The 24698-nt window shown below is 44.4% G+C and overlaps 1 long non-coding RNA gene and 1 other non-coding gene across 2 annotated transcripts in view; one reads left to right on the top strand and one right to left on the bottom strand.

Moving 5' to 3' along the window:
• Positions 1-3250: 3250 nt before the first annotated feature.
• The window catches only part of LOC131424421 (uncharacterized), a 112188-nt gene continuing 90740 nt past the window's right edge, over positions 3251-24698 (top strand). The window contains exon 1 of the long non-coding RNA XR_009227385.1: positions 3251-3370. This is a non-coding gene — a long non-coding RNA (uncharacterized LOC131424421). The remainder of the gene's footprint in view (positions 3371-24698) is intronic.
• Trnaa-ugc (transfer RNA alanine (anticodon UGC)) lies at positions 22598-22670 on the bottom strand. The gene has a single exon. It is a non-coding gene; the product is annotated as a tRNA-Ala (tRNA).

Raw genomic sequence — 24698 nt, forward strand, 5'->3', positions numbered from 1 at the left:
AAACTGCCTGGTTTTCACCTGCTGTCAAATTGCAAATTCATTTACCATTAAAACACTGGGTCATTGCTTCATTAATTTAGTTAAGTCTTTATTAAATGCCTACTGAGGGTCAGGCACTGGGCTGAGCACTGGGGATAGAGAAATGAATAATATTTGTTTAACAAGCATTTATTGAGTGCTTGCTCTATGCCAGGTACTATGTTGGGGTTTGGGGGTGACATTTATTCTATCCCCTCATGGGAATTGCTTGTGGATAAGCTAAGTGAACAGACACTTACCACAGAAAGAATTGCTTCTTCGTTTGCAAGTGCAGACTGCTAGGGGAACACCCAGCAAGGGTACTTATATTAGTCTCAACCTGCCTGGCCTAAATCTGTAGCCTCTAGTGGCTATTGTATGATACTGACTAGTCGGAACCAAGATGTGCTATAAAACACACACTGAATTCCAAAACCTTCCTATGAAAAACAGAATGTAAAATATCTGATTAGCAACTTCAATTGATTACATGCTGAGACAGGATTTTGAATATATTGGTTTGTACAAAATGTATTATCAAAATTATGTTTTTTTTCGCATTTATCATAATGCTACAAAAGCTGTCCAATAACCTAAGGTTGATATTATTCTTATCACCATTTAGCTAATGGAGAATCAGATTACAGTGGTAAAATGACTTTCCTAATGTCACATGACTCAGAGAGAGTTATTCATTTGCACACGATCACACAGCTGGACCTTTCCAGAGAGAAAGCTCATGAAGGATTTGGTTTGGAAATTGGGTCTCTAACGAATAGTTAATTGTCTTCCCTCAGCATGTATTGATATCCTCTAAGAGGGCCCAAGAGGTGTCAGAAATGAGACTTATCTAGTTGTGAATCTGTTTTAGACAGCAGAACAGATACAATCTGAAAACAAATCATATCTGTGGCCTCCTTAACAACAGAACCCCTGCTTTTTAGCAGAGCAAGTGGCTGTTAGAAATGAAGTCCACCATGTTGGTCTCCATTACAACTGGGTGTTGCTCTATAACTAAGTTCTTGTCCAGGGGATGTAAGCGGAAGTGGTATGTGCAACCTCTGGGATGTGTTCCTACATGCAGGGCCCTTTGTCCCATCCTTCCTCCTCCTTGCCAGAGAGAGCCAGAAGATGGAAAACTCATTGAGGATGGCAGGGCAGCATCTGAGAAGCAACGTGTGCCTCTGCCACCATAGATGCAGTTTCAGCCCAAGATCACCTCCCTCTGGTCTTCTGTTATGTATGAGAGAATTAAGCTTCAGGGTTATGGTGAGTTTTCTGTCATGCACAGCTGACCGTAATCCTCATAATACCACTACTATGGTTTGGAAGTGATTTTTCCGTGGGGTTTCTGTGTTGGGAGCTTGGTCCCCAGTGTGGTGATGTTGAGGGATGGTGTGGAATCTATAAGAGGTGGGGAGAAGTTTAGGTCCTTGGGGATGCTACTCTTGGAAATGATTAACATAGTACTCATGAACTCCAGTTCATTCCCACAAGAGGAATTGTTAAAAAGAGTAAGCCTGGCCCCTTCCTTCTCTGGCTCTTTGTCTCACCATGTGATCTCTCCTTCTAATGTGTACTCCACCATGGGACCTGCTGCCATTTGTGACTGGCAAATTCTCAACTTCCTTAGAAGGAACATTCATAGAGTTCCTTGGAGGCTGGGAGCCTAAAGTCAAGACCAAAGATGACCAGGGCTGACAATTAGAGTGCAGACACTGGGGGTGGAGATGGTATGCCTCTGATTTAGAGCCCAGCAGATACAGTGACTGGACAGACATTGTCCTGTGACACTCTTGAGGGGGTGAGGAGTGGACCCAGAGTGACATCCCTATACTAGTCCTGTCCCCTTTGCCCCACTGCCCTCCACAAAAGATTTCCCCAGACTGTGCCTTGGCTGGCCTTAGGGATGCCTAGGCACACCTGTCCAACAGGTGCTCCTGCCTCAGGTCTTAAGTTCACCCTAGCTGTGATTCAGTGCGGGAGACTAATGGATTAGTTCAAGGACCCACAGGGAGGTGTGAGTCATGTGCAGTCCTAGAGTGTCACCCCACCTGAACCAGAATGGCCTGAGCTTGTGTGATCTAACAGAAAGTCACCGCAATGGGTCTGACAATCTGGCTGGGTCATTGACTGCCAAATACCTCATTGAACTTGGTACTTGTCTTTCTCTCTCTCTCTCTCTCTCTCTCTCTCTCTCTCTCTCTCTCTCTCTCTCTCCTTCTATCAAATGGGAATACCTCTCTAGGCTCTGAGGGGAATGAAATTAGATAATAAATTTTCTTGTCAGTTGACTCAACTGATGTCGATTGGACACCTGTTCTTTGCCAATGTTCTGGGAACAGAGGAATGAATGGATAAGAGGTCGTCCGTCAAGGGGACAAAGTTCTCATGGGAAACAAGTCTAAGTGGAAACACTCAGCATAGAACTAAACTCAATAGTAGAACTGGCTTGATTCGTTTCACGTGAGGTAGTAACCAGTTGACAGAAGAGGAAAACGGAGGCAACCAGGCAAAGTGTCGTGCCCTTCCTGGCGTTTCTTAACCTTTTATACATGTTTCCATCGCAGCCCTTAGCATTCTCTATCAGCTATAATGGCTCAAATGTTTATTTTACCCACTAAACTTGAAATTCCCTAAAATGTCTGACCTCCCAGTATCCATCCCAAGCTTGGCACATAGCATCAGAGGGATGGCTGGTGGCCTAGGTTGTGGGGAATGCAGTTAGAAGTTACAGAGCATCTGCCACATGCCAGGCTTGGCTGGGCCATTCACATTTGTTATCAGCTCATCGACTACAAGGGCTTGGCCTGGTGTATCCTTATCTATTTTATAGGAAACGTGCCATGGGCTGAGATGAGTTGTGGGATTTGCCCAAGGTCACATGGAGAGTGATCTGAAAAGATTCAAACTCAGAAACGGCTGAGGAGATGGGGTGTGTGTGTTAGGAATGGGGGAATGAACAGTGGGGAGCCCTGTGGTCCAAATGCAGAACCACAGCAAATCCCTGTAAAGCACTTGGCTGGGCCAGAAACCTCTGCACCCACCAGAGCCCCATCCTGCGTGCTGGCTGTTGTGTGTGTCTGGGTTCTCTCTGCTGTGGTGCCCAGCTGCCCTGGCAGACTCTTGAACATTGGCCAAACAAATGCTTGACTGGGAGAACACAGCCCTGAAGCAACTTCAGCCAATGCTGAGCCCTCACTGTGCGCCAAGGCCAGGGTCAGCGGTTCACTTCCGCCTTCTCTCTCACCTACTTGCCATCACCATGAAGTAAATCCCATCAGGGCTCCAGGTTCCCGGAGAGAGACTGAGGCCTAAGGAAGTTGGGACTTGGTCTGAAGTCACAAAGCTGGTGAGTGGTTTTGAATCTAGGCCTATCTGTCTTCAAAGCCCAAATGACAAACCACGGTGTGAAAACGAATGCTTTGTGTGACCGAACTGTAGCTTCCAAACTCTTCTGAAACTGAGCCTCAGTCAAGGCAGCCACAGCAATTGCTCCTGGGAAGGGTGTTTTCCAGGCCCTTGTGGATCAGATCTGGCTTTATGTAAAAGCCCTCTGACTGTGGTTCTCCTGGGGCGGGGGGATCAAAAGGCATTCCCTGCCACCCCTGGATCCTGCTACCTTCAGGGGCTTTGAAGAGATACACTTAGAAGGTGTGGATCAGCTAAGGTAACCACTGGGGGAAGCCCTTTGGAGTGCCAGTGTCATGTGACTTAGGCCTTGAGAAATCAGGCCATGTAGAAGAAAGGACAGCAGATAGGAAAGTGGGCCATGAGAGAGCTGTGAGTCAGCAGAGTGGTGGTAGTTGCTGGAAGAGCTAATGTATCACTAGGAGCATAGTGTGTCAAATAACGAAGGTGACTTTGCCTTTCTGGAGCTGGGGTGTGGGGTTAAGGGCTGGCTCTGCCTTTTCAGTGCAGAGGTGGTTGTGCATGCAATCTGACTGCTGGGATTTAAATCTTAGTTTAGAGTGACCTTGGAGACGGACGTTAACTTTGCAGTGCCTCAGTTTCTTCATCTGTAAAGAGGAATCATATATCCAAAGCACTTGGAACTATACCTAGCACACAATAAGTACTTAAGAAAGTTTGCCACCGTTATCATCATCTCCGCATATCTGAAAATGACTGCCATCGTATCTAGAATATAATAGGTGTTTGAAGAATATTTTTCCTTTCTCTCCTGCTCCCTTCTTTCTTCCTGTCTCTGGGTTACGAGGTTCTTCTAACTTCCAGACTTCTGCAGAATGTTTCCAAACAATGCAACCTCTTTATAGATGGAGGCCACCTGCCTCCATCTAAATCCCCTTTTTCGTGAAGAAAGAGGCAGAGGAAGGAAGAAGCCAAATCCTTACTTTTAGAAGTTTCTCATTCTTCCAGATCACAGTGTTTCTACTTTCATGATCCCTGAAGTATCTGACTTGAAGTCAGGGAAAGCTCTGATTTGAAAACTGAAGCTCAGAGAGGTTTAATGAATCACTAATACTTGAGTGGCTGAACCAGAACTTACATCCAAGTCTTCCAGACTCTGAAAACCAATATTCATGTGAGGCATTGCCCAGCCTCTTGCCCCTCACCCCACATGTCCTCCTGCCCTGGGATTCTGCTAAGGGAAGCCTCAGGAGAGCACTCAGTCATTCTCCAACTTTGAAGCCAAATCCTGTAGTATTGATCAGACTGAGGCAGAGGGGACAGGTAGGAGTCCTAGATGTCAGAGCTGAGCCCTTAGGGCTGAACTGGACTGACCCGTCCTCTGTTTCCAGGTGGCTGCAGTTGGTGAGATCTAGAACCAATGTCAGGAGCCCAGAACACTCAAGAGCATTGTCCAGCAAGATTTTCTGTGAAAATTCTAGATCGGCACTGTCCAATACAATAGCCACTAGCCTTATGAGACTATTGATCACTTGAAATGTGACTTATGTGACTGAGCTCTCTCTTTCCCTGGTTCATAGCTAAGGAAACTGAGACCCAACCAGGGAGCTCATTGAGATTTGCAAGTAGATCTCTGGGACTGAACCTTCTTGTCTGGCCCCAAAGCCAAGCCCTTCACCAACATAGTCGCCTCTCCTCCTATTCCCAAGAAAGTTCTTTGCGCCCTTCCAACCCAGACAGGTGATGGGGTGATGTCTGCCTATGTCTGGGGGTCTTGCTTCCTGCCTGGCTCCACCTGGATCCAATTCTATGAGGCACCTGTGTTGTTTTACTGATAACAGTGTTTGCCCTTCCAAAGCCAGGGCTATAAAAGGCAGCTTTCAAAGTCACTGCTGCAGAAATGTCAACATGGGGGGGAGTCTAGTCATAGTTTCTGAGGGGAAATGTCACCTCTGGGTTGCCTCAAAGGCTGCTGGAGTAATCTTCCAAGACCTGAGTCCTGGGTCCAGACTTGTTTCTACTATGAGCGTGATGTGTTGCTTTGCACATATTTTACTTTTTCTGGGCTTTGTTTGTATCATCCAGGTGAGGAGGGGTTGGTCTTGGAGCCCTTAGAGGGCTCTTCTATTTCTAAAATGGTTTGTGTCCTTCACTTGGGGTCCTGGGACTCAACACCCAAATGTGCCATTCCATGACCAAAGTGCTTTATATAGCAACCTTCAAAACAAAACCACCCCTAAACCTGAACCTGTATTTTTTTTTTCAAAACCTCCAACAATGTTACCATTGAAGCAGTAAAGGTACTCATTAATATCTTGTAAAAGGTGATTTTGTATTTTTGCTTAATGTATGAAAAAAAAAGTCCCCCAGGCTTGACACCGAGCCAGAGAGCCCAGGTCTAAAGCCACAGTCAGACCACTAGGATTCTACAGAGCTCAGGTGTTTAGACAAATTACCTGCACTTGAGAACGCAGGGTAATTTTCTCAACTTTTCAAATGTTTTCTCCTCCCCCCTCTCCTTTCTGGGGTTTTCGCCCTTGCTTGTAACCCAAACCACAAATAAAGCTTTAAGCCTCTGGCTGTGAGGCACACGGAGGTGGCTGCCAAGAACAGCTTGGTTCACGTGGGCCCTTTTTCTGCCTCTCTGGAAACCAGCTCTCCAGAGGACAGCTCACACACGCTTTTCTCTTTCTTTACTAATCATAAAAAAAAGAACAAAACACAACAAAATATTGCTTTTCACAAGGTCTAGGCAAGGGGCAGACTGGTATTGATGGGTGGTGGGCAGAGACCTGGGATGCTTGAAAGGAGTCAGAACCCAGCTATGGAAGCCAGAAATAGTTCTGTATCCTTCTTAAATGAAGGCTCTTTTACTGGCTCCCATTCGAATCCTTTATTCTAGAACTTGGGGCATGTAGGTGTCCAATACCTATTTGTGGTTGAAGGGATGAACTTCCACAAGCATGCTTTCTTATACTTAATACTGGGATAAACATTCACATCCCCATTCTGTAGCCAAGGAAAGAGAGGCTCCAGCTCATTCAAGGTCATGCACACTGCTACCTGGTGGGGCCAAGGAGTAAGGCTGGGCTGGCTCCTGACTGGGCCTCTAAAGCCATGTTCTTTCTGCATCTGCCTCTCGGTCACACAGACCCAAGCAACACTGTTCTCTAGCCCATGGATGAAGCCGAGGCCTGAAGGGCTGTAGAACTAGATTTCTCCATGCATTCTCTCCCATCACTTCCAAAATTATCTCCATGGGGATGATAGTTACAACCAAAATGCCAGCTCTCTCCTCCCAGCTTCTTGCAGATATCACTGCTAGACTTATGTACACTCAGCTCTATATCCAGTGCCTGGCTCAGAGTAGGTACATCAGTCAATAAGGCCCCACAGACTTTATCCAAATATGAACTCATCTTATCCACTGCTCAGTCCTCAGTGTCCAAATGTAGGTTGGTGAATAAATCAATAAATGGAAAAATGCATTTTCCTTTCTTCTAGTCCAATATTTTCTGGATTGCCTACTTCTGTCAAAGACATCACCACCTCTTTCCAGTCTCTGAAGCTAAGAGCCTGGAACTCCTAGGACACCCCTCTCTCATGTGACTCATGAAATTGTCCACTGCATCCTTTCAGTTTAGCCTCTGATCTATCTTTCATCCCATTCTCTCTTCTACAAATATGAACACGTGAACTTCTCTGTTTAAGACTGGTTGCATTGGTTACAAGGAGCAACAACTCAACTTGAACTTAAGCAAAAGAGGGGAAATTAAATCAGAAGAATACAGGGGCAATCACAGAATTAATGGAGAAACCCAACTTCCAAGTCCCAAGAAGGGTAGGGTTGGTTGAAACAGGGAGCTCTGATTCTAACAGCTCTTTTTCTCTTTCATCTCCCTCTCCCGAGTCCATTGATGTACCATTTCATTATCTCTCAGTTGTTTCCTCCATATCCACATGGACAGGGATAGCTACAAACTCCTATCTATACAATTTTAGGACCTGAGTAAAACATTCATTTTCCCATGTACTTCAACAGAATAAATTCCAGGAGAATCCAGCTTACCTAAAGTTACTTTACATGGCACATGGGCCCATCCCTGGAACAGTCCCCAGGGACTGGCAGCACATATAGCACCTCTGTGAAATATGAAAAAGTGCCATCCTTTGAGTATCTGCAGCTCCACAGATGCATAGCTTGTCCTGCAGAACATGGGCTGGATTCTAATCACCACTCTTCCCTACCAGACAGGCTTTTCCAGAGCACAACCAACACAGCAGTATGAGGTAGACATGTTTGGCAATGGATGTGGATTGGGGCACTCTCATTAGCCCTGTCTGGATCAGACGCCAACACCTGGTCAATCACTACTGCTAGGAAAGTAGGGTCATACAAGTGATCTCACTTTCCACTTGGAAAACATGGTCAGAGCAGAGAGAGGGTTGGGTGAAGAGCTTCTTCTCCAAGAAAGGAAGGTGACACACTCTTGGACCCCTGGGGACTCATCTGAACTGTATTTATATTTCCCAAACCTGCTTCTCCTTTTGGTTTTCTTTATTGATATGAGGAAACACCTGCCTAGTTATGCTGGCTAAAAACCTAGAAGGTACCCTGAATCCTTTTTTCTCTCTCACAATAATCTTCTGCATATGTCTCTGATATATTCAGATTATTTTTTCCATTTATTCTTCCATCTCCTAGATTAAACAACAGTTATTTTTTTGCTTGGCTTTTCACAAAAATGGTCTTCTAACAAACTACTCCCGATCCATCCCATCATTATGCATGCTGCTTAGTTTTTGTGCCTTGACTCTTCTTGCTATCAAGAAGTGGTGTCCACATAAAACCTGACAAAATTGAATTGGGAGGACATAGGAAACCTACACAGATCAATAATGAGCAATGAGATACAAGCATTAATAAAAAAATAATTTCCAAAAAAGTAAAGCTTAGGACTAGACAATTTCTTAACTGAATTGTACTAGACCTTTAAAGAAGAACTAATGCCAACACTCCTCAAATTATTCCATGAAACAGAAGGAGACAAACCCTTCCAAATTCATTCTATGAAGCCAGTATCACCCTGATACCAAAAACTAGATAAGGACATATCAAGGAAAGAAAACTACAGACAAATATCCTTGATGAACTTAAATAAAAACACTCTCAAAAAATATTAGCAAATCATACTAAGCAGATTGCACAACACAACCAAGTTGATTTTATTTCAGAATTGCAAGGATGGTTTAACATACACAAATTCATAAACAGAAATAAGTACAAAAATTACATAGTCTTCTCAATAGATGGAGAGAAATCCTCTTATAAAGTTCAGAGCACGCACTTGTGATTAAAACATTGAAGAAACTAGGGATAGAAAGAATTTCTTCAACATCATAAATGCTACATACAAAAAAACCCAAAACTGATATCATGATGAAAGGAGAAAAATTGAAAGCATTTTCTTTAAAATCCAGAATAAGACAAGGTTGTTCACTGTCACTACTCCTATTGAATATAGTACTAGAAATTCTAGCCAGAGAAATTATATAAGAGAAGGAAATAAGAAGGATAACAACACAAAGAAATCAAATAATCACTGCAGATGATATGATCCTATATTTGAAAGATCCACAATGTTCCACCAGAAGACTACTAGAGGTATTGAACAAATTCAGCAAAGTACCAATTTACAAAATCAACATAAAAAATCATTAACTTTCCTATATGTCAGTAATAAATCTGCTGATAAAGAAATCAGAAAAACAATCTCATTTTAGTCTCAAAAAATAAAATAAATTAAAATAAAATAAAATGAAAAAGAACACTTGGAATAAATTTCACCAAGGAGGTTAAAAACCTGCAATGAAAACTACTGAACCCTGAAGGAAGAAATTGAAAAACACACAAGAAAATGGAAAGACATCCCATGTTCATGGAAAAGTGGAATTGCTATTGTTAACATGGCCATCCTGCCAAAAACAATATACACATTCAATGCAATCTTCATCGAAATACCCAGGACATTCTTCACAGAACTAAAGAAAACAGTCCTAAAATGCTTTTGCAATATTAGTAGACCAAGAATAGCCAAAGCAATTCTAAGCCAAAAAATCAATGGTGGAAGCATCACAATACCTGACTTCAGGTGATACTGCAGAGCTATGGTAACAAAAACTGCATGGTAGTGGCATAAAAAAACAGACACATGGACCAATGGAGCAGAGTAGAAGACAAAGAAACAAACTCACACAGATAGTCATCTGATTTTTGACAAAGGTGCCAAAAAACATTTTGAAGAAAAGACAGTCTTTTAAACAAACGGTGCTGGTGCTGGGAAAACTGATCATTTATATGTAGAATAATGAGACCAGATCCTTATCTTTCACCCTGCACAAAAGTTAACTTGAAATGGATCAAAGACCTAGCAACTAGAACAGAAACTGTGGAACTCTTAGGAGAAAATCTAGGATTAGGACTCCAACATATAGGTACAGGCAACAACTTTCTCAGTAGGACTCCTAAGAATTAATATATGGGATAGCATCAAGTTAAAAGTCTTCTGTACAGCAAATAAAGAATTAAGAATAAGGAAAGGAATCTAAAGAATGGAAAAAAAATCTTTGCTACCTACACTTCTGACAGAGAATTAATACTAAGAATGTATAAAGAACTCAAAAAACTTAACACCAAAACCCCAAATAATCTAATCAATAAATGAGCAAATGAAGTAAACAGATACTTTTCAAAAGAAGAAATACAAATGGTCAAAAAATATATGAAAAAAAAATGTTCAATGTCCTTAACAATGTGGGAAACAGAAAGTGAAACTACACTGAGATTTCATCTCACTCCAGTTAGAATGGCAACCATCAAGAATATAGATAGCCTGGGCTGAGGTTGTGGCTCAGTGGTAGAGCGCTCGCCTAGCACGTGTGAGGCCCTGGGTTCGATCCTCAGCACCACATAAAAATAAATAAAGATATTGAGTCCAACTACAACTAAAAAATAAACACTTAAAAAAAAAAGAATATAGACAGCCTGGTGTGGTGGTGCAAGTCTGTAATCCCAGTGGTTTAGGACACTGAGGCATGAGGATTGCAAGTTCAAAGTCAACCTCAGCAACTCAGGGAGCCCCTAAGCAATTTAGCAAGACCCTGTTTCAGAATAAAAAATAAAAATGGGCTGGGGTTATGGCTCAGTGGTTAAGCATCCCTGGGTTCAATCCCTGATTAAAAAAAATAATAATAATACAGACAATAATACATATTACATACTGGAGAGGATATGGAAAAAGAGGAACACTTTTACATTGTTGGAAGAATTATAAATTAACCACTATGGAAATCAGTACAGAAGGTCCTCAAAAAACTTGGCATGAAACCACCAAATAAACCAGCTATACCACTCCTTTCTAATTATCCTAAAGAATTCAAGTGAGCATATTATAATGATATACATGCATACCCATGCTTATAGCAGCACAATTCACAACAGCCAAATTATGGAACCATCCTAGGTGTCCATCAATAAATGAATGGATAAAGAAAATGTGGTAAATATACACAATGAAGTTTTATTCAACCATAAAGAAAATTGAAATTATATCATTTGCAAGAAAATGAATGGAACTTGAGAACATTATGTTAAGTGAAATAAACCAAACTTAGAAAGTCAAGGGTCATATGTTTTCTCTCATATTGGAAGCTAGAGAGGAAAAAGAAAAAATAAAGGGAGGATCTCACGAAAATAGGTGACTTAAATGGCTGTCTTCTGCAAACACACTCCTCTGTGCCTATTTTAGTTTCCATGATTGCTTGTCTATCTTCCTTCCTGGATTGGTACTCCTTGAAGGCAGGGACTTTGGGAACTTCTTTGTAGCTTTCTCACACAGCACCTAGGACAATGTAAAGTTGAGCACATAAAGAGTGTGCTACTGTGAACCTCCTAGCAACCATCCAGAGCTGGACTAGGTGGGTATGATCTGTTGCAGGAGAAGATAAACAGGTAAGATATCTCTTAGGCTTTGAAATCAGGCTATGTGGGTTTGAGTCCTTATTGCCAGTATGACCTCAGAAGTTTATCTAATAGTACCTCAGTTTCCTCATCCATAAGTTGAGAACAGTAATTAAACCTAGATCACAAGGCAATAAGTACTTCTTAATTGCCATAAAAATGATGGTGGTGGTGATGTGGTCATCTGTCCTCTTTACTCAGGCCCATGATAATGGTCACTGGTCCCTCAGGAGCAGCATGACCAGTGGGTCACTCTGTCTCATCATGAGACCTCTTCTGTGTTGGCAGAATAATGTGTGTGGAAAGCACAGACTTTCCTTGGGAGATGTGGGCTCAAGTCTTTGGTATGCCAGATGATTGACCTTTACCAAGGTCCTTTCTTTCTTTTTTTGTTTCTTCATTCATAAATGGGTGTGGCCTCCCTAGGTTGTGGGGAAGTCATGAATGAGGAAATGCTGAAGGAGGGAGTAAACTTTGGAACACCATGTTCCTCTTGGAAAGTGATTGGCCCCCATTCCTGGATTGGGTCATGCACCCATGGCTCTCTGTGTTTCTTCAAGTCATGCTCTTATTCACAGATATTTATTGAACTTACATTGGGGCAACTCTGAGGTTTCATAAGTGAGCATCTACTATATACTGGAGTCAAGCAGTGAGTGAGACAAAGCCCTTCTTGGAGATTTCATTCTTCTGGGAAGACAGAACATAGGTCATTAAATAATGATATGATTTCAGTTTGGTAAATGCCAGAAGAATGGGGGTAGACCCTCCTAGGGGACCCCCTTTGGCCTTGGCACACTATTTTCATTGCCCACATGTGTATCAGTCTGCTCTCTCATGAATTCCTGGAAGTCACAGGCCCCTTTCACTTACCTCTGTTGCTTAGGTACCCTGCCAGTACCTGGTCTTTAGTAGGAACTCAAAGTTCACTTTTTCCTATGTTTGCATCTAGTGATCAGCAATTTTCTATTCACATTTTTTTTCAATAAGTACTAACTAAAAATCTACTGTATGTCAGGTCACACAGTCTTGCTCTGCCAAAGAAAGAAAACTGTGGCATCCTATTATAAATGAGCTTTTGGTTGAGTGGAGGAGACAGCCACACAAAAGGGGACATCACAACCAGCTGGGTGAGCACTATGGGCAAGGTTTGCATAGAGAGCCCAGAGGAGTCTCAGGGGAGCCATCCTTTATGGTTCTTGAATCTTTCAACAATCCTTTTAACTTAGACCTCACACAGGATGAACAAGCTTTGGCTTTTCCCGGAGACTGAGAAAATCAGACAGAGTGGCAGGATTTTTACACATGCATACTGTTGATCAAACAGCAATGGCTTAAAAATAAGACACATTCCCAATGAGCCTCCATCCTGCTTCCCAGTAGCTCCAGATCAGGCCAATCTTCCTGGAGCTCTGCCACTTCTCCACTGAAAATAGGTACTGTGCCTTAGGACGAGACTTCCCAGCCTGAGACTCCAAGTCCCTCCATCCACACCCAGGGTAGACAACCCAGGCTTCTTCCCACCACTCACTCATATCTATGCAGACCTGCTATTGGCTCCTGCCAGAACTTAACCTCTCCCAGCCTCAGCCTCCTTATCTGCAGAGTGGGAACAGACACTTGCAGATGCTGCAAACCTCACCCCTTGTTCACTGCCATTCTGTCCTGCTACTTAATGCTTATTATCCACTGGGTGGACAGCAGGTGCTGGGGCTGTAGAAATGAATGAATGAGATTAATTTCTCACCTTCATGGAGCTTACATTCCAGTAAAAGGGGAGGAAATAAAGTAATAAAAATCAGAGAGAAGCACATAATCTGTGGGATGGTGATGAGTGTTAGGAAGTCAAAGCAGGGGTCAGGGACAGGGTGATCCTGGGGCTGTAGGGATGGAAGTATAATTTTAAATACAGTGCTGACAAAGGTCTCCCTGAAAAGATGATCTCAGAGCAGAGAGGTAAAGAAGACAAGGGGCTAAGCCATGGAGTCATCTGAGTGAAGCGAAAGTAGAGCAGATGGTCTTTGAAGATCAAATTGACTCCTTTCCCCTTCTTTCCTTCCTTTTTGTCTTCTTTTTATTTATTCCAAAATGTGTTTTTAGCACCATGCTAGGTGATACGCATTGTATTAAATCGTAGATTGGAAGAGGGCCTCTTGCTTTCAAGATGTGCAAAACTATCAACAGAAATGCCCAAGATCAATCTAGAGTTTCAGTGGAAGGTATTTGGGGTTTATGCCAGAGAAAGGGTAACCATTCGATGCAGAAACCCCAGGTGGTTTGGGGAGCCTATGGGCCTCTTTTCAGAACAACATCTTAAAACATGTAAAATAAAATGCAGGTGATTGGAAAGCAAGCCAATTATTTTTCAGAAGTTCACAAAATATGTAGTCAAAATCCAAATTGGTAATGATTTATATGCTTTTTATTTACACATTCAATAATAGATCTACAGATCTAAACTATTATAATTTTAAAATACAGATGAGTTGAGACACGTCTTTGAGAAAAATCTGTAACAACTGGAAAGTGAATGAAAAAAAAACAACTGATTTTGGAGGCAATGAATGTCGGGTATCACTGGAACCACTGTGAATTGTGCCTGAATTTGTAATTGAAGGAAATATTAAATTTCAGGTAGAGGAGAGTGAACATGCGTTTCCCCCATGCAAGTTCACAAAACTTCTGATCTGGCCTGAGGCTAAGAACCCCAGGGCTAAAGGTCTTGTATGGTGGACTATGAAAGCATGAAAGAGTGGGGTGGGGGGAGCAGAAGAACATTTCCAGAGCAGGTGGTACCTTAGCAGGGTTCTGAGAGAGAGTGGGCACAGGGGATGCGAGGAAAACAAAGAGTAGGTATCCTGGCGTCATATGTATCGTTTGGGGAACTGAAGTTTAGGGTGGCAGGAAAAGAGTGTTTATGTAGGTTTTGGTGGGAATAAGGCCAGGAACAAAAGATGAGGGAGTTAGATAATGAAGAATAGCGGGTCCTGAACTATAGCATTGATCCAAAACGTTGTGGGGAGTCTTTGAGGAAGTAAGGAAGAGGAACACATTATGGTCAGATGTGTACATCAGAAAGATCATATTGTGAAGTAATGGATTGGAATGTAGAGGTTGGAGACCAGCGAGGTCAGAAGCAGCTATGTGGTCAGAAAACTGCCCACAGAGGCAGAGAAGAGGAGATGGGCCTCTGAGATACCTAACATGCTGCAACCTTCAAAGAACTTGGTATAGATGGGGATGGATCAGGCAGAGGGAGGGATCGCAGCCAAGTGCAAGTCCTCAACCGGTCCTCTGTGCTCTGGGGATGGCTGCGTGTGCTGCAAACCTCTTTGCCTTTGCAAGAGCTCCCTCTTTTCCTGAGACTCCCTCTCCTGGGTGTTGCCTCCTCTTTTCTGGATCCCAGGTCACCTCACCTATTTCTCTTCTTCTGTCTTGCTTGGAGGCCTTCCTGGAAATGGCAGGTTACCAGAGTTTCAGCCTGAACCTAAAAAATCCTTGTCTAAGTCTGTCCAGAACCCTGAGCTCCCTGGGCTTGTGCAGAGGCCCCCTTGGATTCCTCTGGGTCTCGGAGAGTGTCAGCCTCGGCAGGGGTTCTCAATTTCCCTGGGGAAGCAAGGGGGGAACTCAGCCCAGTGGCTGGCAAGTCAAAGAGAACTGCGTGTCCATCTGTGAGCCCACAACAGTCACACTGGAAGTCAACAAGGGAAATGGAAAGGGAGAGACGCAGCCTCCACAGGGGCTCACGCCCTGGGACCTGTGCCAGTGTGAACAAGGTTTTCCGGGTGAGGATTTCCCCTTGTAGAATGAGAATAGCAGCTGAAGTCTGAGAGAGAGAGAGAGAGAGAGAGAGAGAGAGAGAGAGAGAGAGAGAGAGAGAGAGAGAGAACGGCGTGTGCTTTCCAAAGAGCTCTCCTTCCACATTGTCTTATTTATTAAAACTTTGTGAAAACTCTTGCAGGGTGTCTGTGTGTCCTCATGCACACACAAGCACACTTAATTTCTGATTTACAGATGGAGAAAATAAAGCCAGAGAGATTAAAGGACTTGCCTATGGTCACCCAGCTAGTAAGGCATGGAAGGTGGGTGTGGAAGTGGGTTGGGAAAGAACACACCCCTCCTGACCCTTAAGATTTGCAGTTGAGAATAGTTTCAGAGAAAGGATTTGGGATTCAAGAAGTTCAACAGGCAAGAATTGTCATTATTACCCATGAGGTCTGGCTGCTGCTCTCTCCCTTCCCCAGCCCAGCTTCTACACCTTGCTAGAGTCAACCCCTGTGGCAGAACAGGAAGGGCCAGTGCTTTCCTTGGTTGCTGCTAGCATGATTTGTCACAGACGGTGTCTCCAGGCTCCTCTCCTGACACTGTCCCTTACCCATCCTCTACTTTCAAGCTACCTTTGTTGGCGCTGGCCCCTGGACTTGCTCAGACTTTTGTACTGATAAACACACTGCTTCCCCTTCCTGGGGGGCAAGAGATGCAGAGAAAGCAGGGAGGACACCTCTTTCCATAATCACATATTCCCAAAGCAGCACCTGCTGCTTCAGGTTGAGGTAATCCATTATTATGACAGTTGATGAGACACAGTAAATGACACTAGAAAGAGTGTGAATGCAAGATCTTGAGACAGGAGAGGTGGTCAAAGGTGACACACTTCTCATTTGCAACCTCCCAGCCAGCCAAGACTGCCACCCTGGCCCCACGCCCCTGGCCTGGTGCCTGGCACACACATCAGAGGCCACCAGAATATCTCTGTGAAAGGACGAAGAGAAGAGGAGATGTGAAGTCACAGAGAAGTGCATCCTTCCCTCCTCTGCTGGGACTCCCCCTTAGGAATTTAAGTAGGTTGTCAGTTGGGTCAAGAGCACAGCTGTGGGGAAGAGAAGGAGGAGAGACCCAGGCATGAGGAAGAGGAGAAGGAGGAAGCGGAGGGGGAAAGGAACAGGACTGGGGAGGGAAGTTGGAAGTGCGAGAGGAGTTGGAGGAGGAGGAGGAGGCCCAGTGGGAATTCAGCTACCTCTAATAAGCGCCTGCAACCTCTGGCAGCTGCAGGAGGAGAAGTCTAGCCTGCCCACAGGACAGAGGTGAGAGGACACTTCCTCTAAGAAGCCTGAGGCCTTATAATCTGCATGCCCCCATTCAGGGAAGCTTGCTCAGTGATGCACTGCCCAGCCACCTGGATCTGGTTTCCTGCTCAGCACTGCCAGCTTAGGGTCAGACTCTGGGAAGCCTGGCTCACCTGGTCCAGGTCACTTGACACTAGGTCAGGATGATGCTCTTAGCAGCCAGTAAGGCTAGGGTGAGGGCGTGCAGTCTGCCCCAGAGTGTGACGTGGACAAGGGTGTTAGGCACCTTCTGTAATATTCCTGAACCACAGGGGGACCGATGTGTGCAGAGCTGGGGGAGAAGGAATAAGGAATAAGTACCTAAGTTTTTTTTTTTTTTTTTAAAAAAAAAGCATAACTGGAAAGAGTTTCGTGTAGACCTGGAGGTAAAAGAACTCTGAACTGCGAAAATAAAGAAAAGCATCCTCCTTTGAGTGCCTTCTTTGTGTGAGAGCCAGGAGAAGTGCTGGAGATAGGAAATCATCACCAGTGGCCTTATGCTCTTCCTGTTCACCATGTGCCGGGGACTTTGCACCACTGTCCAACGAAACACTCACCTCCACCTGCATGAGGTGGGCCTAAGTGCTCACATTTCATTATCAAGAAGCTCAGACATTCAGTCACTGGATGGAGATATCACCCTCGCCACCAACACACACCAGTCAAGCTCCCTGGCTTTACAGCTATGGAAAATGAGGCAGGCAGGGGAGGATAAGTACCTCCAGAGCATTGTCCCATGGCATTGCTGAGCCCTCCAGGCTGGGGGTCTATGGCCTCTTCATCCCCACACCCATCCTTTCTGAAGTGTTTCAGGGAGGAATACCCCTTTGCAGGATTTCCACTCATCTCCTCAACTGATGGCAGTTTCTTTGTTTTCCAGGGCCAGGTCACATTGGGTCCTCCCTAGGAAGCTCCCAGGGTGGTGATGACAGCAAACCCACATTCTGATGGAGTCCAAGTGCTGAGGGAGACAGGAGAGGAGCAGCAGGAGGGAGGGAGGGAGAGAGGGAGGGAGGGCAGGTGGCAGGAGCTGGCCCCTGGGTGGGGCTGGCAGTCAGTGTTCCCTGTAGGGAGAGGGCAGGCTCAGGGGACCGGCTTCCTTGTAAACAGTGTGCAGCCAGCTCTAAAAATACCCCTGCTCTGGACAGGGCATGCTGAGCCCTCAGGCCTCCTCCAGAGCCCTCCTGGGGGCCTTGTCCTTTTCCTGAAAGGTCAAGGGGATGGGAAGAAAGTCCATTGGAAAGAGTAGGATTTCCTCAGCAAAGAAAGTAGAACAATATTTCCTTCCTCTGCAGAACAGGAGGCGGACACTCCATGGGTTTTAACAACAACATTGTGAGACAAAACACAGGTTGCCTGGGCCCCAGTTCCTGCTTGTATAAAATGAGGCCTGGACCTCACTCAGGTTCACAGGCTGGACCTGATTCATAGCCTGAGCAGGGAGCTGGGAGGGGACTACTGGGCAGGAATCTCCAGCTGTTCCCTCATTAGGCCTGTGACCCATGACTCAGCCACTTGATGCCTCAGTTTCCACAATTAAATGAGGGGACAATAATAGGGTTTACCACACTTGGCTATGGAGAGGATTAACTGTGATGCTGTAGGGAAGGCTCTTCATGTGGTGCCTTATACATACATGGTCAACACTCTAATGCTGATTATCATGGTATAGGGGGGATATGACTATTTTCTGAATAGCTGAATACTCAGTTTAAATGGGAAATTTAGTAGGTCGTCAGACAGTGGGGTGGATAAGAGGCTGGAAGCATCTGAATCATAGAAAGTCAAGCCTGTTATTTGACATATGGGGAAACTGAGGCCCAGGATGCAGAAAGGAGTTGCCCCAGGTCAGATACCATCTTAACACTGTGATAAGACCACTAAAAATCCGAGGTGGCTCTAGGTCTGATCCATTTAGGTGTCAGGAGAAGAAAGTCCTTCATTTATGTGGCACATTAAAGCTTGGAAAGCACTTTCTAGGAGACAGACTCAGCAGATGACTACCAGAGGACTGAGCTCTATGGTGGGGGACACTTGATGGGCATGAGCAAGGATACAGCCAAATAGGACTCACCCTAGGGATTGGTGGCTGGGGTGTGAGACATCTGTAGACCATGCCCTTGGACCGAAGGACCATGGAGGAGAGGCACAAGCAGGAAGAACTTTGCTCTACCTGAAGAATCTTCTAGCTGTGTGCTGTCCAATTTGGTAAACACTAGCCAAATATGGCTACTGAATACTGGGGATGTGGCTAGTCCAAATTTCAAAGACTTCATTGTAAAAAGAATGTGAACTATCTCATTGATAATTTTTAACTGGTTACCCATTGAAATGATATTTTCAGGTCTATTGGGTTAATTAGGATATGTGATTAAAATTTTTCGTGTGTATGTATATGTCTTGTGTGGTACTGTGTGTGGTGTGGTGTGGTACTCAGGGGCACTCTATCACCTAACTACATTTCTAACCATTTTAAAATTTTTCTTTTGAGACAGGTTCTTGCTAAGTTGCTGAGGTTGACCTTGAACTTGTGATCCTTCAGCCTCAGCCTCCTGAATAGCTGAAATTACAGGCATGCACCATGGCACCTGGCTTACATTTCTTTTTAATTTTAGCCTGTGGCTCCTGGAGAAATTTAAATCACATATGTGTATTGCATACAACTTTCTGTTGGGCAGTGCTGTTCTAACAAAGGCATTAATGTAACAACAGAACAGGTTCTCTCCAGGTAATGAGCCTCTCATCTCTGGAGTTGTCTGAAAAAAGCCTATGTTGATGAAGTTCTCATAGCTAGATGGATAAATCTCTAATCCCTCCAACTCTGACTCAACGACAGTTCCCAGACAGGGCTCTGAGGAGCACTTGTTCCTTGGAATATGAGATGTCATAGGAAAAAAGGCTAGTGATCGATTTCATGTGGGAAATTCTTGCTTAAAAAAAGTTAATCCCTTTAATCTAAGACTTCTCAGTGCCTTCTAGACATGGAAGTAAACTGTGGGTCTTTCTGAATGCTGTCTGCAGCACTCCTCGGGTTAAATGTTGGGTCTTTGTGAATGCAGTTTTCCCCTGTATTAAATTGGACACAGGGACTTCTTTTCATATAGCATGACCAGGAAATAATTTATTGTTAAGTTCATTCCTTGAGAATTGCTATCCTCAAGTTCTCCAAAGAATGTGGATTCTCTTGCCAGACAGCACTGAGTTCATATTCTGGCTATTTTGTAGACGACCTTGGACATGTTACTCTACTTTCATCAAGTGGAAAATGAAAGGAAGAATATTTATCACTCAGGAGAGCTTTAAAGATCATATTTTAAAAAGCATATAGAAAATGCAGTGTGGTGGCTGATATATAGTAGTTATTCAAAGAACAGTGATTCTAATTTTAAGTACAGCCCTGAGAGGGAAACCAGCTTTGCCAAACTCACACAGGACATTGATTAACGATCATAGGAGGCCTTGAATCTGGGTCTGTGGGCCCTCTAGTTTACCTCATTCTCTTTACCAACAATAGCATGTAAGAAATCCAGTTCACCAGGAAAGATAAGAAGCCTCCCCAAGTTTGGTGTGGTTTTATGGGTCAATTTTAAATGGGAGACAAATATTTTCTTCTTTTCCTTGTTGTCCCTAGTCCTGGCCAAAGGAATCTGCAACCAGGACTGGCAGGCTTCCCCTCTCCCCTCAGGCTTGGTTCCTGTTCCTGCAGGTCCTAGGAGCCCCCAGCAGATGGGCTGCCCTTATCAGCCGGCTCCAGGCCAGAAGAGGAATCCTCCGGTCACATGTGGCTCCCAGAGGGAGGGAGACCTTGTAAATAAACACAGCCCACACAGAGGAAGGGGGAGGGTCAAGGGAAAAGAATCCTTGACATTTTAGTGACTGGGCTAGGATTAAAGGCCACCAGGCATAGCCCTTATTGGCCATTTCTACAAGGAATGACAAATCCATGCAACTTCCCTGGGTGACTGGGCTATCTTTAAATAGCTCTGGGAGCTGGGGCATTCCCAGTGCACTCCTGGCTTGATCCAGACCTAATCCCTTGCCCAGGACTGACCTTTCACAGTTTACAGAGCACTTTATCTCCTGGCTCAGTGGAGTTTCACAGAACCCTCCTGAGAGAAGGGAGGTTTATTATCACCCCCAATTTACAGATGAGAAAACCAAGACCCCAAGGGTGAGTGACAGGCTCCTGGGTGCACAGCTAGAATCGTTGAGTCTGGACTGAGGACAATGTATATTCTGGCTCCAAATTCAGAGATCTTCCTATCCCCTACAGTGTCCTTTGCCACAATGTTCCTTTGTGCCCAGCACTTAGCTCCAAGCCCTGTGTGAGCCAGAGTGGTCAACAATCCAGTGACAAGAGAAGGTAGAATGGATGGATCTCAGTGAAGCAAGCTGGTCAAGAAGAGCTACCCTGTATAATCCCACTTGTGGAAACTCTAGAAATGGAAGCGGATAACTACAATGACAGAAAGCAGATGACAGTTACTTGGGGGAACGGAGACAGGAGGAAAGGAAATTTTGGGGGTGGTGGATATGTTCACTATCTGGATGTGGGGAGTGTTTCACGGGTCTGTACATATAAAATTGGACATTTTAAATATGTGTACTTTATTGTATGCCAATTACACCTCCATAAAGCTATTACCAAAGAGGAAGATAAGTTGGGGGAGATTGAAGGAAGTTGGCTGGCATATAATTAAGTAACCATAAGCGTTTTTTTAATGTGAGCCTAAGTACTATGTGCTCATGGGAGAAGAGGAGAAAAACTCATTCCCAGATGGGAGAGCTCAGCCTCTGTTTTTGGATCAGGGGTTCAACATGGCTCAAGGTATGGAAGATGTAGAGAGAGTCTGGTAGGGTAAAAGAGAGTAGAATATCACACACACACACACACACAAAAAAAAAAAAACCAAAAAAACCTTTTTTCTCAATTTTTGGAGGCTGAGGTTAAAGCCAACAGCTGCAATCCTCTCTTTTCTTGGGAAATTCAGACACACGCCCTACTTGGCAGCAGCTGGTTTTGCTAATAAGATTTCTTCCCTTCTCCTTCCCCCTTGGTGCAGATCATCCCTTCAGGTCCAGCCTAGGCCCCTGCCCTCTCAGATTTCTTCTTTGAACTAAACTGCCAAGTGCTTGCTGGCTGAGTCCCCTGACAGCTTCAGCTCCCAGGGCTCTGGGCACCCTTAGGGCAAATGGCTTATTTCCCAGGGCCATGGGGACCCCCATATCAGCCTCTTCTAAATTCCACTGTAAGAAGGAGATTTGAGGAGATTCACGTAGGAGTGTGATGGGATTCCAGGTCAAAATAAAACTCTTCTTGTCCTTTCTCTTCCATATCATTTGGCTTAGTAATTGTTACATGACTATTAGAAAATTTTGAATAATAATCTTATTAGAATATATTGTGGATAAAGTAGTAGGAAATTCAAGAATTGTTAAGCTGATTAATTGATTAGCTTATTCCCCAAACAATTTTGATCACTCCTGTAAAAGTTTGTGAAACATATGGGTTTGAATGACCCTACTATTCATACATTTATGTAAAGACTCTCCCGATGGTAGGTAAAACCCACATCGAAATTGTAAAAACTCTTGCTTTTCAATTTCCTTGGCATGTTTGTTGATTCTAAACTGCTCCTTTTCAAAGTTTTCCTATTTATTAAATAAATCAGTCAGCCACATTCCCTGTGTCTAACTCAGCATTCAAGTGTAAGCTCAGTTCTGGAGTCAGCTTTCCAACCGTGGCTTAGGGGCATTAGTCACTAGGAGCAAAATGTGGCATCTGAACAGCTGTTTTGGGTTTTCAGAGCCCAAGGCCCATACATCTGAAGAAGGGAGAAGGTGGAGGTTGGGGGAAGGGAACCAATATTTATTTACTGAACACCTACCCTGTGATAGGCACTGGGGACTTTACAGTCTCTTAATTATCTGAAGAGTCCACTAATGTGTTCTGTCTTCGCTGGGCATAGCAAGGGTAAGAATTGGTCTAAGATCATATATCTCACAAGTGGCAGAGCTAGGACTGAAACCTAAGCAATTTGACTCTGTAGCTTATGCTCTTTCTTTTGAGTGGGGGGTGGGGGGGCAGTACTGGGGATTGAACCCAGGGCCTTGTGCATGCAAGGCAAGCACTCTACCAACTGAGCTATATCCCCAGCCCCATAGCTTATATTCTTGAATACCCTCTTATATGTGCCTTTTTTTAAACCATTCCAATCCCAAAATATAGATGGCTTATTATTGGATCTTTTTTCCCAGATGGGAAACCAGAGGCTCAGAAAAATAATATTTCCAACATGAACTAAACTCTAGATTAGAACTCTGTGATCCTGAGGAAATCACTTCACCCCACTCATCCATCCATCCATCCTCCTATCCACCCATTAATGCTTACTCTACCCTAAGGATTATCTTGTTCCTTGAAATGAAAAGATCTATACAATCTACTTCCTCCTCTTCAAGAACTTACAGTCCAGTGAAAAAGATAAACACCTAAACAACAATAAGAAAAATGATTGCAACATGAGAGGTACTATAAAGGGACTATAAAAAGAGCTCCAGGAACATAGAAGAAAAAACATCAAATTACCTGGTGAATAAAGCAAGGAGAGCTTTAGAGAGGAAGAGACATTGGATTATAATTATAAACTCTCTAGGCAGAGAAAAAGGTGGGGGTGACTGCTTCAGGTAAAGAGGGCATCCAAGCCAAGATGAAGCAGTGTAACTGCTTACACACTGAGTGGCTGCTACCTGCTTTAAGCATCATCTCTCCAATTCCCACAATTCTTAAAGTAGGTATTATCCAGACCATGTTATAGAGGAGGAAACACAGACACATAGAGGTTAAGGACCTTGTCTGTGATTTAGTAAGGAAGAGCTAGAATTCCACCTTGGGCAGCCTGGCTTCAAAGCCCACACTCTTAGCCACCCAATGCTCAGTGTTTGGCAGTAACTGCTAGGAGTTCCTCATAGTGAGGGCCATGAGACTGGCCACACAGGCAGGAATCCAGCTCTAGGGTCTTTCTGTATGCCAGCTTTCCTTCCACCTGTCTCTTTCCCAGGCCTTAGATGATGGTGGATTTAGGGAGTCTATGGAAGCATCAGTACTGTGGTGTATGTGTGAGTGCTTCTGTGTTGAGGAGGAACCCCTACTCCATTTCTGTATAATGGAGCCACATAAGGGAACAATAGATGAACTTAATTTACTTTTGACTAAAACCACATCTCTCAATGAAAAACCTAGAGGGTGTCTCATGTTTAGCTGGATTGTCTTGGCTTAAATGACAGTATTTGAATTCTTGTTCATATTCTGTTTTCCCTCACCAGTCAGCAAACTCCATGGGACAAAGTCCTTGTCCTCGGTCTCTACCACAAACACAGTAGGTACTCAATAAATATGTGTTGAATGAATAGATATTTGTTGAAAATTTGTTGAGTGAACTCTGTGCCTTTGATTAACTTAGAGAGTAAGTAAATTAATAAATCTAGGGTGGTTAACAAAATATCTCACTCCATGCAATTAATGGGGTGGGAAGAAATAATATAAGGGTCTTTGAAGAAGCAAATGGGGGACTAATGGCTTAGATCAGTGGTATGCTTTTAAAGGAGTTTGCCTTCAGGACTTCAGATGGAGTCAGGCCTGAGCTTTCCAGGTAGTTCTCAGGTACCCAGATGAGCATGTGGGTAGGGATGGCAAATTTGGGGTTCTTTCCTGCTGTTTCCGTTGCTTTCCCATCTCGTTCAACTTGTGCTTGAACACCCATCTCACTAGGCAGCCTGCTCAGCCCCCACTGCAACAAGGATGCCAACGCAGTGCCCATACCCTGGGCACTTCTTGTGGCACAGGTGGCTGAATTTATTAATCTCCAGCATATAGTCAAAGGGGACGCTGCTCCGCGGTCCCTCCGCTGGCAGATAGCCGGCGGCGGGGATCCGGATCCCGCACACAAGGGGGCCAGCGTTGCAGCGCGGCGGAGGTGGCCGCCTGGAGTCGGCCGAGGCCAGGCCGGGGCGGGGGGCCACGTCAGCCGCGCTCCGCCCAGCCCCGCGGCCTCCCCAAACAAGGCAACGCCGGGCTGCGTCCCGCGAGCGCTGGCGCCCCGGCGGTCTGCCGGTTTCAGTTTCTGAAGAGCCGGCCCTGGGCGGAGGCGGGAGGAGGGTTCTGGAAGCCTTCCAGCAGATAG

This window comes from Marmota monax, unplaced genomic scaffold (assembly GCF_021218885.2).
Source record: "Marmota monax isolate L192 unplaced genomic scaffold, Marmota_monax_Labrador192_F-V1.1 WCK01_AAM20220418_F8-fsc00023, whole genome shotgun sequence".
Classification (NCBI taxonomy): domain Eukaryota; kingdom Metazoa; phylum Chordata; class Mammalia; order Rodentia; family Sciuridae; genus Marmota; species Marmota monax.